At 37.5% G+C, this 8344-nt stretch overlaps 1 pseudogene; it reads right to left on the bottom strand.

Annotated features, from left to right (window-relative positions):
* Positions 1-320: 320 nt before the first annotated feature.
* Positions 321-548, bottom strand: LOC117020821 (small nuclear ribonucleoprotein G-like; annotated as a pseudogene).
* Between the last annotated feature and the right edge of the window lie 7796 nt (positions 549-8344).

Here is an 8344-nt window from a genome sequence, read left to right as displayed (position 1 = left end):
TGCCCTTGACATGCCTGCTGTTCTTTTTGACTAGGCTGCTAATCCATCTCTATCCTGATATCATCTCTGTCATTCCTGTAAGAATATGCTGTGTGAAATAAAGAATATTTTAAATATATTATACACACACACACACACACATACACACACACACACACACACACACAGACATATATATCATCACAGGTTTTTTTTTTACTGTTACAAAAAAGTTCAACATGAAAATGTACCCGATCCAATTTTTATATTGTCGTAAAACAGCAGCTATGGCGAGGGGACATGGGGAAGCAGTTAATTTCTCTGGTGAACAAAGCCGTTCTTTATACTCGTTCCACGGCTTCTAACATGATGAAACTATTTCCTAGAATTACCACCATTCCAATATTGTTCTGTTGCCCACGAGTTGCCATCTCCACACATTCATCTATGACAAGATTCATAAAGGGATCAAATCCTCACAATATTCCTTGGACGTGCCTGCCACCATTTAATTTCAATAACTTCTTGTCCATAAATTTTTTCAACTCGGGAGGGTGAGCTTTGCTCATAGTGCCTCAGAGAGTTCAAAAGAAGCCTCCAAACAGAATTCGTGGCCTTCCTCACCTGGCATCACAGGTCTTAATGACAAAGAGTAATAATTAGCAATAATAATTAAGGGAATAAACAAAGAGCAAACATTGCTGCAAAATCGCATTCCCACTGTGGCTTCCACCAAGACTTTTAAAAGGCAGAGTCAGTCTGTTTTCTCAAAATCATGAGGAAGCCTCCCTGTCTCCTGTTGTCTTTGCTGAAACGCATGGAGGCTTTAAAAGGTAGCATTTGACATGGATTTGACTTAGTCTACTTTACACAACTCAGGTGGTCCAGGATGTGACCACAGACTTCTGCATAAAGGGTTATACTATGGATCCCCAGGAAACTCATATCACTAGACTTCAGAATGCCATCAAACTCCTCCAGCCCTCAGTCAGGTGCTGCGCTGTGTGGATGCCGCACTCCAGAAATTCTGACTCCCAGGGATAGACAGCGCACCACAGAATTAGCAGTGACCTCTACCCTTACAACAAACTCAAAAGCAAAACAACCAAAAAACAAACAAGCAAGCAAACAAAAATAAATCACCTGAAGGACATGTCCGTAAAGGAGCATGAGATTTATGTCAGCAACAGGGCCTCTGAATAAGGTATAATCTTTCTTCTTCCTCTGTCCTTACTTCTCTCTTGCAACACACACACACTCACACACACACACACACTCACACACACACGTCTGTGCACGCTTGCCTATGTATTTATACATCTACATGTGTAATGTACACACATGCCTTTACACACTTACAGTCCACATTACTCCCACCCCCTGCTTATTTTAGACCTACTGATTTAAAGCCTCCTTCACCTTGTTATTTCACTTTTCATTTTTAACTTCATTTTTGCACTTGCTGTGCCCTCAACTTGCATTTATTAACTGCTTCTTTTCTTTCTCTCATATGACTTTCTATAAGACATTTAAACATTGCAGGTTGTCTATCAATGTCATTTCCCCCCCGAACACCCCCACCCAGAACCATGGGTGCTCCTGCCTCACTCTAGACTAGCTGGTCTTCAGGCTTCCTACACAGCTGTCGAAGGGAACTTCCTTCAACTTCTACTTGGGAAATTCTTTCACTATTTTCCTATGAATTCCCATATTTTCAGAGTTCTGTGCCTTTCATTACCTTGATAATTTTCCTTACATCTATGGAGAACATCTTTCAGTTATTTTTTACGAAAGAGTGTATGGGAAGGCAGTTCTTGAGGCTTCGCCTTTATGAAAATATCTTCCTTGTACTCTGATCTTTGATTGATAGTTTGGCTGGTATACATTTTCTTCAGAATTTTGAGGCTATCGCTCTATTGTTTTCTGCTATCCAGTGTAGCTATTGAAAGATCCAATGCCATTGTGATGCATGTTCCTTTGTGTGTATCATTGTATTTCTCTCTGAAAGCTTTAAAAAATTATTAATCTTCTCTGTAACTCTGGTATTCTGGAATTTTACAATAATATGTCTTCATGTAAGTCTGTTTGCAATTTACTGGGCAACGCTTTCCATCTAGATATTCATATACTTTCCTTAAATTATTTCTTTTATAATTTTCTTCCTCCCATTTTGTCTGTTTTCTTTTCCCAGAACTCAGCTGTACTTCCTAGGTTGAAACTGTAATATTTTTTTCTCATATTTTTCCACCTCTTTGCCTTTTTGTTTTATTTTCTGGGGGAGTTCCTTGATTATATCTAATTTTTAACTTTTAAGAGCACTTTCTGATTCTTTACTATTCCTTTTTGCTAACTTTCTATTCTTATTTTATGAATGCAACACATTCTCTTATTTCTCTAAGAGTATTCATGTTTTTGGGGAGAAAATTTCTTATGTTTTCTTCACTCTCTTTTCCTTCCTCTGGGTTCCTTTTTACACTTTGTTTTCATCTCTCCCTTTCTTTTTGGAAAATTTCCTGAAATGTCAATAATCCTTGGCTGTCAATTTTTAATAATAATAAAAGCAGCAGCAAAGAGTTTCCTGGAATCTCTATATGACACAGAGGAGATTTGTGAGCTGGGAGACTTCTTTGCAGGGTGCATCGGCAGTGAATGGTCACTTGATTTTGAAGTAGAACCTAAAAGTCACTCTCTGGAATTTTGTTCTGAGGGCATATGCCTAGCTGCCAATATCATGGGAGTGAGCAAAGTAAGGACCACCCACCATTCAGTATTCTCTCTTTCATTTAATTTCTTCACTTAATGTCTACCACTAGGTCTGGGAATCTCTGAATTCAGTGCTTCTTCCTTGAATTCTCAAGAAATTAAATCTCCCTTGTCCTGCTTGGGGAGGAGGTTGGACATACAGATGGTGCATAATTGCCTGACAGACTAATGTGGGAGAAGGATCCTTGGAGTCTAGACACTCCATACATGCAGACTTTCAACCAATCCCTTTTTTCAACCTCATGCCTCATCTCTTCTTTCTGCAGTATCTGACAGTCTGGGAATCTCAGAGACATTCTATGGATAAAGTGGTTTCTCATCTCTAAGGCTCTTTCAAATATAGTTTCCTCTGTTAAATCTGTTACTGCTGCTCTGTCTGCCTTCTGTCTTCCCAAGATGTGTTGAAACTTTTTGTCTGATATCTTATCTCCCATTCTCTTTATCTTTGTGGATATATATATATATCTCCTTTATTTTCATTCTCTCCAGTTCTTGAGAATGAGAGGAGGCATATGTGTATGATCAATCTGCCATGTTTAAGTTGAAGCCTTAAATGGGCTTGTTGATACTGATAATAAAGCCAATGAAGAAAATTAGCATGTATCCTGGGAATCTGGGGGTCACAGCAAGGTAGAAATATGACCTCAGATACCACACCACACTCAAACTCTAGGGGGTGAATGGAGTATTATATGGTTTAACCTAGAAATACACTTGGGAGGCCCAGGCTTAAGAAAATAATTCACAAAACCTTTAAAAACCCTTGTGTTTTAAAGTGTTTGCAGCTGTATAAAATATAATAGAACAGCTTGAATATTTTATAGCATAAAACTGGAATTACTCAAAATGTCCAGTTGTGGGTAGTAGTGGACTGTGGTGTGTTAATGAAAAAGAAAGGGTTTGGGAAAGATTGATGGGAACAGGTCACACGAATGGTAGAGATGTTCTATATATTGTTTGAAGTGGTCGTTACATGACAATATCTGTTTGTTAATACTCATCTAACAGTACATTCAAAATGTGTGCAATTGATTGTACATAAATTATGCCTTATTAAAGTTGATTTAATACATAAATTAATATACATTACTTAACTGCTAGTCAAGAGGCTCTACAAACTATCTTCAAATTACTCTCCTGCTTGTTCTCCAGCATTCTGGCTAATTTTCCCCCCAGTCTCAGGAGTGAAACATTTTCTCCCAACACACCATGCCTTACCCACCTCTGCATATTGACCCATGTTCTTGGCAATACTCAGACTGCCTCTTTTAAAATGGTTCAAATCTCTTTTCCTTTTTCAAGAAGTCTTTTCTGCCCACTGAACAGTGAAAGATTATTGCTGCTTCTATTCTCATTTATTTTTTTTTTGTGTAGACCAGTTATTTGGCATTTCAAAATGTACTTTTTTGAGATATGTCTTTTATGATCCACCATTATTCTAACTTCTGTATTGATATTTCACTTTTCATGTGTACATGCTTATTGTCCTGAAAGACCAATTTTCTAGAAGGCTAGAAGTTTGCATGATCCGTCTTTCCATCTTTCTTTGTGTCCAGCATAATGCTATACCCAGTTGGCAGTCAATAAGTATTTACTGAATGAAGACTAAGATAACAAATCCTGTAGATGCTTTTAAAAGAAGAAACTAGGGTTTTGAAGCTGGAGAGAGAAGGATTTGATTTACCAGTAGGAATTGGTAGGACAGAATCATCCAAAGATATTGAATTAACAGAAGGCCCGACTCATTTCTAATCAGCATTTTGTAAAGGATATATGTTATAACGAAATCAACATCATTTATGAAATTAAACCACAGGACCTATAAGACTGCTAAGAACAGTCTATAATTAGGATATAGCAATTTTAAACCCTAGTGATTCCTGAATTTATTCCCATGGATTTATTGTTAGGAATCCTAACATGATCCCAGGAGGCAATATCTTGAGCTAAATATGGCATTCTTCTTGTCACCCTCTCTTCTTGCCTCAGTGTCATCAAGATAACAAGCACTTTTGCAATTCTAGGTAGAATGTATATGCTGCAAACAGTAGAAGTGAATTCAGCCGTAACATATGCTACACATTTATTATGCATAGCTTGTTAGATTCTGATTTCTGATCTGCCATTTCCCCCCAAGGAATATAGACTTCCAATGTGGCAAAAAATAAAGAAAGAAAGAAAAAGAAAAAGAAAAAGGAAGAAAGAAAGAGAGAGATAAAGAAAAAAGAAAGAAAAAATTTATATATATATATATATAATTTTATATATATATATAATTTTATATATATATATAAAATTATATATATATATATATATATATATATATATGGCTATTTTATTTTAAAATGGAGGTTATTTATATAAAATAGGGCCCCAAATGAACTCAATCATAAGTCATATATGATCTTTCTTTTACTTACTCATTAGGTGAATTTATTATGATAAGTAAGTCCTTATGGTAAGTATTTATTTTATTGCAAAGAGAAAGGGTACATGCCCAGAAATTGGACACCACACATACCCTCTCAACTTGCGGTAATGAGGGCTGTTCTCACTGATTTACTTTGCTGCCTGACAGACGAGAGCACTGTTCATTTTATCATTGTTGCCCACACCTATCAACCCTCCTTCCAGTTTGATGACTACCACAGCAATATATATAATAAATCTCCTCAGGGACTGTAATTATTCATCTTTCAGAAGGCACAAGGTCCATAATGGATGAGTGCTGTAGACAAGAAACCAGTTTATAGGTTTATCTCCTAAGCAAAAGATTAATTTATCTTTATTGGAGGACTAGACCATTACCATTTAATAAATGAGTAGTAAGTATCAAAAAAGATTGTGTACATGTATTTGTGACTTAGGCACAGAAACATGGCTGTGATATTGCCATGTAGAAAACAAAAGCTGATGTATTCAGTCCATCAAACCACACTGTGACTTGGAAAATCCAGAAGCCTGTCATGAAGCCTCAGTTTGTTGTCTTGAGATATGAATTACTCTTAAATTAATATCACTGCTGCTGCTATTGGAAGTACCTGATTTCATAACATTTTTGAGCCCAGTAGCCGATCAAGGCACTCAAGCTGTTATTTCCATCAGAGATGAGGGCTTAAAATGTCCCTTGTGGTATTTATCTTGGTTTCCCACTGAATCTCAAGTTGAACATGTAATCCATTTCACCCTCTCCTGTTTCGGTATTATGGTATCTTGCAGTGCATTTTTCATCATTTGCTCTCAGTATTCTGCTGATTTTCACTAATAGAGTTTGTTTACCCACTGATGCATTGGAATGTTACTTATACCAGGTAATAAAATGGTTCTGCTCAACTGCGTTCTGATTTGTCTTAGTCAAGGCTCTTTAGTAATCCAAAGAAAACGAAGCCACCTGAGTTAGCCCAAGTAGAAAGGAGCTCTTCTATAGAAATGTCAGGTCATTTCATGGCTATGCATGGATTCAGGGACTGAAGTGAAGAACCAATGTTTCCCCAATATCTCAGGGCCATGCAATCTCTCTTACCTCTGGTTATCTCTGCTTTTCTCTCATCTGTCTATTCTTGCTCTTTTGGCCAGCTTCTCTCACTCATCTTGCCCATGATCTAATAAAGCCACAGCTCCAACTCTGTTTCATGATTACTGCCTCACTACAGTCTCCACTGCTAAGTTCAAACTCTTCTCCCAAGGATCTGATTGGCCTACCTTTTCCATGGGAATGTCACTTTGGGATGCTGTTTCTAAGGCCCATGGATAGAGCACATTCTTTAGAAGGGACCCTAAGAAGCACAGGCCATGAAACCCAACAAGTCATGAGCTTCCCTTCATGCTCTGACTTTACTGTCCTGCAAGTCACTCTTCAAGCTGCTTTGGAAATAGGAACAATTATATCACATGCCTATATTCTTGAATAAACACCCTGCTTTCATTTGCAATTACAGTTTTTTAGTACTGCAGAAACTATAAAATTGAAGTAGTTTCTGGAAGTTTCTAGATCAGGGGCAATCAATCTGTATGTTCTCTACTTCAAAACACCAGTATCTGAGTTCTTTCTCTTGACTTCATTTGGGGGCCAAACATTCGAACTGTCAATGACTGTGTAGTAAAGACAGAAGGGCAGGGCTTGGATCTGGCAAACCTACCACACACCGAGACTCTAGCTCCCCTAATGTAGATTTAGGTAAAGTCTCTTGTTCAACTGATAGGTGATTGGGATTGTTTCTATTGCTTTCAACAAATACATACCAAGTAAAATTGAACCTGTGGGTCTGGATGGAAGAATACACATCAGACACCAAGACCAGAAATTGGTCCCTTAATAACCTGGTGAGATAGGAAAGGTCACTGTGTAGTGGCGAATTCACAAAGGGATTTGATTCCCAATGAGCATGCTTCTATCATGCTACAGTGGAGCTCAGGTACAAATCTGTCTTCCTAAAAAGAGCTTGGGATCCTTGAAGGCATAAACGATACTCTCACTAGTTGTCTGTGGATTCCAGTATCCCCCATAGTACCTGGCACATAGTAGGTACTGAATAGTGTTTGCTGATCGAATGAATGGATTGTGTAAGGAAATTTCTTTGCTGACATCAGCATGGGCATCCTCAAGAAGACTGCTTTTCTTTTTGAACCTTCCTGTGTGTGCAGAATATTGAGCTGATTAATCATCCTAATTAAAATTTAAATGTGTTTTCTAATCTTAGGCAATTTCAGGAAGTGTTTCTTTCATTGTCAGCCTTCAAAAGAACTTTCATTTTACTTTTCTTGCTATAGCATTTTATTATGAGTTAAAGGAAGGTGTCTTCCTAAGTGTTGAAGACCTATAACATTTAGAAATCATTCTCTGCTGTGTTCTCGTACTTAAACCTTTCCACATCATTTACTCCCATAAGTCATTTGATCGTTTTTTTTCTGCTCCTTCTGATCAAAAGCATCTGTCTGCACTGTAGAGTCCATATAGCAAAGCATTGATCTTCTGAAGCCCCGGTGTAGACCCTGCTTCCCAATTTCAAAATGCTATATATCATGTATCTTTGCCTTAAAAAAAACGTATTGCCACCTTCCTTTTTTTTACAAAATAAAACATGTTTATTATAGAAATTTTAGGGGAAAAAGATGAGCAGATATAAAATAACTAATGAGCCATAGTTCCCCTCACCCAGAGATCACTGTTAAGTTTTTTCCAGACTTTGTTCTATGCCCATAGGATTGTTAGTTTAAACAAAAACAGGACAACATTTTTTTACAACTATCCTCCAATCCTAACAGTCTTGCTCAAACTCCCAACAGCAATAAACCGACTGAACTTGGTGAGCAGTAGCAGGCCCCTGTGGGCATACAAGCCTTCTCTTACCACTGATGACATGATTTACCTTAACTTTACTCTTATGATTTGTCCCATTTTGCCATATTAAAACATTATGGCACTTTTTGACCTGTTTGGATTATTTTCCGGATTCATTTAGCATGAATTGAGAAGTTACTTGACAGTCTTCCTTCTCCCTGGGTTTGGATAATAATAAAGATGTTAGCAAAGGAGGGGAGACTTCTGTTTCTAGCAGCATGGCCACATGAGATGCCCTGAATAGCCATTCTTGATGGAAAC

This window comes from Rhinolophus ferrumequinum, chromosome 3 (genome assembly GCF_004115265.2).
Source record: "Rhinolophus ferrumequinum isolate MPI-CBG mRhiFer1 chromosome 3, mRhiFer1_v1.p, whole genome shotgun sequence".
Taxonomy (NCBI): Eukaryota; Metazoa; Chordata; class Mammalia; order Chiroptera; family Rhinolophidae; genus Rhinolophus; species Rhinolophus ferrumequinum.
Note: the sequence above shows the minus strand (reverse complement) of the source record. Positions and strands in the feature narration are given on the sequence as shown.